We start from the raw sequence: 10,896 nt of genomic DNA, 5'->3' as shown, positions 1-10,896 counted from the left end.
TTGGATGGACCGTATCGACATCATTACAAATAGATAAGATTCTATTAAGAATGAGTTGTCATATGGAACATATGGAAGTGTGTCCATATTGGGAATTGAATATTGAGAAATCTATGACTAGATTAGAAACTTCTATGCAAAAGGATGTTCAAAGAAAGTACTTTGAGTGAGAGACATCACGTCTATGGAATTGTCTTGTAACAATCTTCGATAGAGGACTTTGTAATATCATTGGAAATAGTCTTTGTGACTTTGGTGCAGTGACATTACGAAAGGATAAGTTGCATAGAATGTTAGAATCTAGCATATTCTATAAGTAGCAAGAATTTGATATTCTTTAACTTATGGAAAAAGGATTTGGAGTTGAGAAATGAGAATGATTGGATATGTGTTCAATATGATCTATTTCACAAACTAAGAACCATAGATAAACATTGTGTGCATGCTAGGAGCATGGGACAAGTGTTGTAATTCAAGTAAGAAGTTGATTACCCGAAACGACAAATAATGAGTAATCAATATGGTGATAAATAAAAGGCGTTTTATTTATACTCAAAGTTTGAGGCCATATGGGATTAGTATTATTCTTGTGTTTCACATTTGCATGTTTTGACTTCCAGAATAATTGAGTTTATTAAGAATAATCAAATTATTCAAACGGGCCACAGTCGTTCATATGTTGGAAGTAGATATGAATGAAGACTGTCGTGAATTGGTGTGTGGATTGTCTAAAGAGCATTAGACATAAGCAAATGTTTGCTGCAACGTTCATGAGTGCTTATGAATATGATTTGAGCATTGGATTAAACCCACGCTCACTTGGATCACTCCATGAATTGTATCACGAGTGATTGGTGAGATGATAACATCTTATATTCTTGAAACCGAGACGTGTGAGTTGTATCTTGCAAATCGGTTGCACATTGATAATATGTAAACGCACCAGTAACTTGGTGTTATAAAACATATTGTTGTGTGTAATTCGGTGCGTGAGTGCAAGCGAGCATTGTATCAAAGTTTATCCATTCCTTTTATTCAAAGTAGGATAAAGGCGATATCTTTGGGCCCCTCGATGGTTTAGTGATGACAAACGTAAATGCTCGGCCGGGCTAGGGCTAATTTGATTTGTTCAATTAGTCAGTCGTCATAAATCGGGAATCGAGATATAGTACAAAGAGAATGATTTGAAATCATATCTCATATGATATCTAGAATGGAGGAATATATGATCCCTTATCTAAGGACACGTGTATTTGATATGATCAGAGTTGACAGCGGCTTTGGAAAGCTACGATTGCAGATCGGGATCTGAAGTCATATGCAGAATAGTTGTTAGACTTATCCAAGCGGGAGACTGTTCGATTAGTGTCTAAGTCCATAACTATTTTGGTATGTACTTGACCCGATGGTGCATGGTCCTTTTGGGTTGCCTTCACCAAAGCAACTTGATTGGAGAAATAAATAAAGAGAGAGAGGTTATTATGATTTATTAATATGTTATAAGAATAATATATTGAAGGAGAAATCATATTTGTTTAATTAATATTGGTCAATAATTAATTAAGAAATAATTTTGTGATCAAGTGTAATTAATTAAACTAGAGGGGCTGAATTGTAATTATGTGATAGTTACAAAATAAGGTAAGAATTATCTTATATATATGGTGGACGAATTTGAAGTGATAATCACTTAGAATTCGACTATGATAAGGATTCAAGGATTATCTTATGGGTTGCTTGGTGGATAAGCAACTAGATAAGGATAATGACTGAAACTCTATCTTTACACCTATATAAAGACCCCAAGGCTCATGAATTCGTGTACTTGATCCCTAGAGCATCTAAGGACGAATTCCTACCTTTCTCCTCTCTCTTTATACCTTCTCCACTTGCTTATGGTGTTTGTAAGCCATTAGAGGAGTGACACTTGTGACTCTCAGCTTTCCAAGGTCAATTCAAGGAGGAATTAGATTGTTATTGCTATATAACAATCAAGGTATGTTCTTAAACCTATTTACATGTGAATTCTGATTTCCATATGCTAGAATTAGGGTTCATAGTATTGGATTCAAAGTATGTACAATAGAGAAACCTAGATCCGAGCTTTAGGGTTTGTATGAGCACATAGGATGTCTTATGACCAAAACCCATCATACATATGTCGTGGTCATATTCTCAATGGTATGTCTGACTTTCTTTTTGATATCTATCAAAATTTCGAATCTGCAAAAGAACTGTGGGATTCTCTTGAATCCAAATACATGGCTGAAGATGCTTCTAGCAAGAAGTTTCTTGTCAGTAACTTTATGGGTTAAAAAATGATTGACTCTAGGCCTGTTATGGAACAATTCCATGAAATGTTAAGGATCCTGGGACAGTTTGCTCAACACAATCTGAAAATGGATGAAGCCATTTCTGTGGCTATGATTATTGACAAACTGCCCCCTTCCTGGAAGGAATTTAAACACAATCTGAAACATAACAAAGAGGAATTAACTTTGACTCAACTTGGAAGCCATTTACGGATTGAAGAGTCCCTAAGGACTCAAGAACTTGATAACAATCCCAAAGGCAAGAACCAAGTTGGTTCCTCTTCTGTGAACATGGTGGATGGAGAAGGATCAAAGAATCAAAAGAAGTCTAATGGAAAAAGGAAGTTTAAAGGAAAGGATGACAAGTCTTCCAACAAGAAGGCTAAAGTGGTGTGTTGGAATTGTAACAAACCGGGTCACTTCAAGAAAGATTGTCGTTTGCGTAAAGTGAACAAGGATGGTGCAGGACCAAGTGGATCCAAGGATCCAGAGAAGCAACAAGGTCAGATTTCTGTATTCATGCAGAATTCTAAATATATTCAAAATTATATTTTTGTGATTTCTGAAGTATTTTATGTGCAGGATGATAATGTTGCATGGTGGGTTGATTCGGGAGCAACAAGTCATGTTTGCAAAGATCTATATTGGTTCAAGGACTTTCAACCAATTAACGATGGATCTGTTGTGAAGATGGGAAATATTGCAACTGAACCAATCAAGGGCATAGGATCTGTTTTACTTACTTTTACTCCTGGGAAATGTTTGTGCTTGAACAATGTTTTATATGTTCCAGGGATTCGTAAGAATCTCGTGTCTGAAATTGTATTAAATAATTGTGGTTACAAACAAGTATTAGAAAGTGACAAGTATATCTTGTCAAGACATGGTTCTTTTATAGGATTTGGATATGTATGTAATGGAATGATTAGGCTAAATATTAATTATCTTTTTATTGATAATTCTGTTTGCATGGCTTCTACTAGTACTAGTAATAATTTTAATAAATATGAATTATGGCATGCTAGACTAGGACACATTCATTACAAAAAGATTAAAAGACATGTCTAAAATGAGTTTAATTCGTTCCTTTGATATGCAAAATAATGAAAAATATAAAACATGCATGCTAACTAAAATCACTAGACAACCTTTCAAAGATGTTGTTAGGGAAAGCAAGGTGTTGGATCTAATACATAGTGATTTATGTGATTTCCATGCAACACCTTCCCTTGGAAACAAAAAGTATGTTGTTACTTTTATTGATGATGCATCTAGATATTGTTATGTCTATTTGCTACATTCTAAGGATGAAGCACTTGATAAATTTAAAATTTATAAACAACAAGTTGAGCTTCATAAAAATGAATTAATAAAAGTCTTGCGTACTGATAGAGGTGGTGAGTATTATGATCCAATTTATTTTGAATCAACTGGAATAATACATCAAACCACAGCTCCTTATACACCACAACAAAATGGTGTAGCTGAAAGAAAGAATAGGACTTTGAAAGAAATGGTTAATTCCATGTTGTCTTATTCTGGATTAAATGAAGGGTTTTGGGGTGAGGCAATGTTAACTGCATGTTACATCTTGAACAGAACTCCAAATAAAAGGAGTAAGAATACTCCTTATGAACTTTGGTGTAAAAAGGTACCAAATTTGAGTTATCTCAAAGTTTGGGGTTGCAGAGCAGTTGTAAGGCTCACTGAACCCAAAAGGAAAACATTGGGTGAGAGAGTTATAGATTGTATCTTTATTGGATATGCCGAGCATTCCAAAGCTTATAGATTCTATGTTTTAGAATCTAATGACTCTGTGTCTGTTAACACTATTATAGAGTCAAGAGATGCTATCTTTGATGAAGAAAGATTTACATCTATACCTAGACCAAGGGACATGATTCAACAATCTTTCAACAAAAACACAACTCAAGCTGGAGATGATTCTGGGGGTACAAGTTCTGTGCCTGAACTTAGAAAGAGTACTAGAGCTAGAAAAGCTAAGTCGTTTGGATCTGATTTTCAACTTTATCTAGTTGAAGGAACAAGGAATGAGACTATATGTCAGAATCAATATTGTTTTAATATTGAGGAGGATCCAAATACTTTTAGTGAAGCTATGGGTTCTAGGGATGTTCATTTCTGGAAAGAAGCAATTCAGGATAAGATTGATTCTATCATGCATAACAATACTTGGGTATTGTCAGATTTACCTCATGGTTGCAAGGCATTGGGAAGTAAGTGGATCCTCAAAAGGAAAATGAAGGTGGATGGCACAATTGATAAGTATAAAGCCAGATTGGTTATCCAAGGCTTTAGGTAGAAAGAAGGCATTGATTTCTTTGATACTTATGCTCATGTTGCTAGAATTTCCACTATTAGATTATTGTTAGCTCTTGCAGCTATACATAATCTTGTGATTCAACAAATGGATGTGAAAACTGCACTCTTGAATGGTGACTTAGATGAGGAAATTTACATGAAACAACCTGAAGGATTTGTTATGCCTGGTAATGAACATAAGGTGTGCAAATTGAAGAAATCATTATATGGTTTGAAACAAGCACCAAAACAATGGCATCAAAAGTTTGATGATGTTGTCTTGTCTAATGGTTTTGCATTAAACCAAGCTGACAAGTGTGTATATAGAAAATTTGATACTTTTGGTAAAGGAATCATGATTGGTTTATATTTAGATGATATGTTGATATTTGGTACTGATTTGGAAGAAGTTGATAAAACTAAGAAATTCTTATCATCTAGTTTTGATATGAAAGACATGGGGGAGGCTGAGGTAATTCTTGGTATAAGAATTAGAAAAGGAAAAAGTGGGATTTCAATTTCTCAATCTCATTATATTGAGAAGATATTGAAAAAGTTTAACTTTGAGAATTGTTCTGCTGTTAGCACTCCTATAGATCCTAGTCTTAAGCTTCTACCTAATAAAGGATCTACAGTGTCTCAACTTGAATACTCAAGGGCTATTGGTTGTCTAATGTATGCCATGATTAGACCTGATATAGCTTATGCTGTGGGAAGACTTAGTAGATATACTAGTAATCCTAGTTCACATCATTGGCAAGCTGTGAGTAGAGTATTCAAGTATTTGAAAGGGACCATAAATTATGGTTTAACTTATAGTGGATATCCTTCTGTTTTGGAAGGTTATTCAGATGCCAGCTGGATTAACAACTTAGAGGATCACTCTTCTACTAGTGGTTGGGTGTTTCTTCTTGGAGGAGGTGCCATTTCTTGGGCATCCAAGAAACAGACTTGTATTACTAACTCAACCATGGAATCTGAGTTTTTTGCATTGTCTGCTGCTGGTAAAGAAGCTGAGTGGCTAAGGAATTTGATTTATGAGATTCCATTATGGCCCAAACCGATATCTACCATTTCTATCAGATGTGATAGTGCTGCAACTTTGGATAAGGCTTATAGTCAAGTATACAATGGAAAGTCTAGACATTTAGGTGTTAGACATAGCATGATTCGTGAGCTCATCATGACTGGTGTGATATCTGTGGAGTTTGTAAGAACTCAGTTGAATTTGGCCGATCATCTAACCAAAGGGTTAGCAAGAAATCTTGTGCACAAGGCGGCTGTAGGGATGGGTTTGAAGTCCACTTAAAATCTTTTATATTAAGATACCCAATTCCCATCTAATGTAATATTAGATGCTGAATTCAATGTGGAAAGCTTGATATTTGAAGATTGGAACACATTTTATCATCATCCCAAGGTATGTGTTTAGTACTGCAAGTTAAGAAGGTTGAAGTTTTATTTCTTAATAGTTCTTTGAAAAATTGCATTTGCAGGTGCAAGAACAAAAGAACTACCTATATAAGTATGAAGTTTAGCTGCTTCAAGAAGTTGGGACTTGAATTTGATATACTTATTGAAGGATGGGACATAAGCTGGTAAAATATAGTGTCAAGTTAGAACTTATGAGAATGTAAATTGTTATGTGTATTATTTTCATGTATTCACTATGAATAGAAAGGGTTCAATCCGTAGTGACACCCTAATATTCAGATATTTGGAATGAATAATATACTAATGTGAAATTCAATCGTCACGACATTTCATTTATGCATCAATTTGTTGTTGTTATGTTTCATTTTAAGTTAATCAAGATTACACTTAAATAGGGGATGTTTGTTGGTGATTTTGTCATCAATGTTATTTAAGTGTAATGAGATTACTTTGTGTTGACCAAAAATGATCTTGATAAATATTAAACAAGTAAGGAAGGTGTGGAGTACACACTTGTTTAAGTTTGATCAAGTTTCAAAGTACACTGTCATTTAGGGGCGAAGCCCCTAAACGAACAGGGGTCCGGGGGCAGCGCCCCTGGGAGCGGGGTCCAAGGGGCAGAGCCCCTGGCGGGGTCCATATATCCGTTTTATGACAGTTTTTATGGTTTTATGACAGTTTAAAACTGTCATATGACAGTTTTTAGACAAAGATATTAAAAGTTGGTTTTGGTCTCATTTTCTGGTACATACGAAAATATCATCAAACATTCTAGGTTCTTGTCTCTCTGAGTCTTATCCAATTGAAGATTTGGGAGTACCACCAAATACTTCGATTTGAAAGTGATAATCACAATTCTCAGAATTTCCAAGCCTTTCTACACCCAAATTTCTAACAAAACGAATGCCTGATTTCCAATTAGGATTCCGTATTTATGGAATCCAAGTTCTTGATTCCTGAATTTGATTTCCCTTGACCCTCCTTACAGATCCGTAGAAAATTCAGAAGAGCCGCCACATATCTCAAGCACACGGTACCTCTCTCTCTCTCTCTCTCTCACACACACACACACACACACATGGTTATAGATACTGAATCTTTTGGGGGAACTGCGTGTTTCTTGGTTTTCTGCATTTGTGTGCATGCCTACAACGTGTTTGTGGAAATGTTTAACAGTTTGTGGTGAACACATGGCAGACCATTGAAAGAAGAATACACGTCGACTCTACTCTTTGTGATAGTACTCCGGGGACCGCTTTCTTGCTCTTGAAATTTTTTCCAGTTAATGGCAACAAGAATGATCTAAACACCTCTGCTTGCATTATTGAAGCTTGTGACTCTGCTTCTGCAAGCTTTAGGTACCCTCTATAGTACTCCAATCTCATTATCTTGATATATAAATCCATATTTAACATATTGTTGAAATCGATAATGATAGGGATGTAACCTTTTTACGCGGAAGTGCTAGAGCTTGTGCTCTTGGTGCTGTTGTGTCAAAGTACCAAGAAAATACACAACACAGATGATTGAATACTATTTGACCCGATTCAAAGAGGTAATATAGTAATTTATATTGATTTTCTTGCTTAATAAGCATAATGCTCATTTATATAACATTGATTTTGCCTAATTTTGGAACAGATTGAAGTAAAGGAACATTGGGGAGATGGAATGTTACATGGGAGTGCTGAACACTTATAGGCATGCCTGTTCATGAATAAGCACTTAGGTGATGAATTGATTCCTTCATCCTATACTCTAAGGTTTCATATAAATCTGATTAATTATAATTAACAATGTAGCAAATGGAGTTAAAGTTATATATCGTATTTACAGATAATATTAAAAAATTGAATGAAAACTATTTCCATTCCTTCACCGACTCATTCCATTATCTTGCTTATTCCATTCTATTCCATCCAACCAAACAGAACCTGAGTCTCTTTTGTTCCTCTTACCTATTTCAGTTTTAGACTTTGTTATTGGTCATGATGTTGCAGGCATGCTTTTCACCTCTATTTGATGCAAGTTCCTTTCTGATCCTTTATATTGTAATGTTTGTATACTTTTGTAGTGCCATGGTAAGGATTCTACTCATTTTACATTTTTACCTTTTTTTCATATGCTTAATTTCCTGTCAACTTAAACTTTTTGTCTAACGATATGACAGGTACAACTAATGCTTGTGCTTGCTCCAACTGCATGCATATTATCCGAAATTGCTCTTTCTGAAGCCTTTGATATTTTCGCAAGATCAAATAAATTCTATGTTTTTAGTTTATTTGAAAATACCCAAAATGAAGTAAGTATTTGCAATCACACACACGCACTTCTTTAGTCCTCAAAATTATTTTATTGACTTTTTGTTGACTTTGACCACTAAGGTTTGGGATGGAGTATCTGCTAGTAATGTTTCCATGGAAAATAGTGACAAAAAAGAAGATTTGTTGAAGAAAAGACCTTCCAAGAAAACCAAAAAAAGAGGTGGTTGTGGAAGAGACTTCCAAGAAGAAGACTGAAAAGTGGCCCTTAGTCTTGTATGTTGACACATTGATTTTTGCTCTTTTCTTAATTGTGTTGATGGGTGCCTTCTATGTGGTAACCATACTTTCTTCCATTAAAGTAGGTTTTTTTTAATCAAGTAAAAAAGAAACACCCATGCATAGCTTACCAGATTTGGGTTTGTTTCTTTCTTTTCCATTAAGTGATGAATGGTGTCTGTTGTATATACAAGGACTTTTTCTTATTTGCACCTAATGAACCATCTGAATGACAAAGTAAATGACGATTTTACCCTTTGTTTAGGTTCATAGTGTGCAGGATGCAACAGAAGCATATTCAGCTCTTTAAATTGTGCTCACTTCTCATCCACCTGAAGGTCTTCATGTTTTTGATGATTTCAGAGAGGCTTACGCATGGTTAAGCCATAACACTGAAGTAGATGATAAAGTAAGTAACTCACAGTATTCAATCAACATTTATATAAGGTCTTATCCATGCTTAGGACTTAGGACTTAATGCACTCATTCACACACACACACACACACTTGATGTTACCAAACAACAAAAATGGCTAGCAGGACAATTATAGTTGATAATACAACATGGAACAACACACATTGCTACTGTTGGTACTGCCATGTCATCACCTGAAAAAGCTGCTTGAGAATTTTTCAACTGTTTGGATGTCTAGTTTTATTTTTTATTTTTAAATAATAATAAAGAATTGAAAATAAGAAATTAATTATTTGAAGTTTTCATCATTGTCAGGTGTCGTGGGATACTCTAGTGATGATATAAAAAAGTTCCTATGAATGGGTGTGTATAGGAGGAGGCATCTTTCCACATATGAAGGAGCCTGATTATCTTGTATGTTTAAGTACTTTAAGTAATGTACTTTCATTTTTTTAATTAGTTATAGCATTGTACTTTCAAATAGTTTCTAATTAGGGCATTGTAGTTTTAAAAAATGGAAAATAAATTACTTCTATTTCATTGTTATTTCTTCTATTTCATTTTTGTTTATCTATTCTAATAAATTACTTCTTCTTCATTGTTATTTCTTATCAGGTCAATACCAAATTGGTTCACATGCGACTCCAACCATGCTAAACCCCCTTATGTACAAACTATCATATTTCAGGTAATCAGTAATCGACTACTTTTTTCTTGTTTTGTTTAACAACAAAAGTAAGTCTTGTTTTATTTTATTTATTTATGTAGATTTGTGGAGACTGATGGTGGTAGAGGATATGATAGAGTTAGGAAAACTGTAATAGGAAAAAAGCATTTCAAATTGACTCATTTTATTCCTGCTTTTGAATATATTTTTCATCTGCCTCATCAATGAAATGGATGCTGTTAACAATGTGTACTTCCATTGGTTTAATTATATATACATATAATACGGTTCTAAATGGGTGTATTATATGTGGGATAGCTGTATTATATGTGGGAGGAGATTATATATGGAATATAATACGGTTCTGAGTAACTGTATTATATGTGGTACTATATATGGTATGGAGAGAGATAGAGTACGGTTAAAGAACCGTACTCTATTATGTGATCAAATCTAATACACCCCCTTTAGAATACCACCATTTTCCCGTATTCTATACCCCAAAACAACCGTACTCTATTTCATGTTTTCCAGTAGTGAATGTTGATCTGAATACAATATAATGTGGGCAGATGCAATGGGAAAGCTAGAAGATATGAAGAGTTCCAACCGTGAACGCCTTTGGCCCCAACTTGTTAAGGGTTTCAAAGATCTTTCTGAGCGCTTGAAGGTATTTGATATGACTACATTCTTAATCAAAACACATGTCAAAACCTTTATTCTTTTAGCAATCAGTGTTAGTTTAATGTGCACACAATAATAGATGTGATTATGACTTATGAGCTTGTATTCATTGATATTTATTTTATGCAGCTTCAAGACGAAGTCATACTTTCAAATTCAAAGAGATTGTAGATCACTCAAACCAATGTGAACAATTTACCCTCGACATTTTCCTTGATAGTAAATCCTCCCCTGAATACTTAATCCATACCATAGGTGTAGTATGTAAACTATTTATTAACAAATAAATAAATCAATATGAAAACCTCTCAAATATAAGTAAAATGTTGGTTGATAGTTTTTTTTTCTTGTTTCCAGGGAGTGGGTTAGCTGGAATGAGGCAAAGGGAGTGGGTTGACCTTTTGTTTTTTTGTTAAATGTTAATCGTTACTGAAAGCAAAAAAAATCAAAATTTAATTTTGATTTATTTGATGTCTCGTGTCTTGCAGGTTCATGGTGGTCGGCAGTCCATGTAAGTTTCTT

General features: G+C 34.5%; 1 pseudogene; it reads left to right on the top strand.

Moving 5' to 3' along the window:
- Positions 1–7,590: 7,590 nt before the first annotated feature.
- On the top strand, positions 7,591–9,918 carry LOC128133593 (dolichyl-diphosphooligosaccharide--protein glycosyltransferase subunit STT3A-like; annotated as a pseudogene).
- The last annotated feature ends 978 nt before the right edge of the window (positions 9,919–10,896 follow it).

This window comes from Lactuca sativa, chromosome 4, assembly GCF_002870075.4.
Source record: "Lactuca sativa cultivar Salinas chromosome 4, Lsat_Salinas_v11, whole genome shotgun sequence".
NCBI classification, from domain to species: domain Eukaryota; kingdom Viridiplantae; phylum Streptophyta; class Magnoliopsida; order Asterales; family Asteraceae; genus Lactuca; species Lactuca sativa.
The sequence above is the reverse complement of the archived record's forward strand: the minus strand, read 5'-3'. Positions and strand labels throughout refer to the sequence as shown.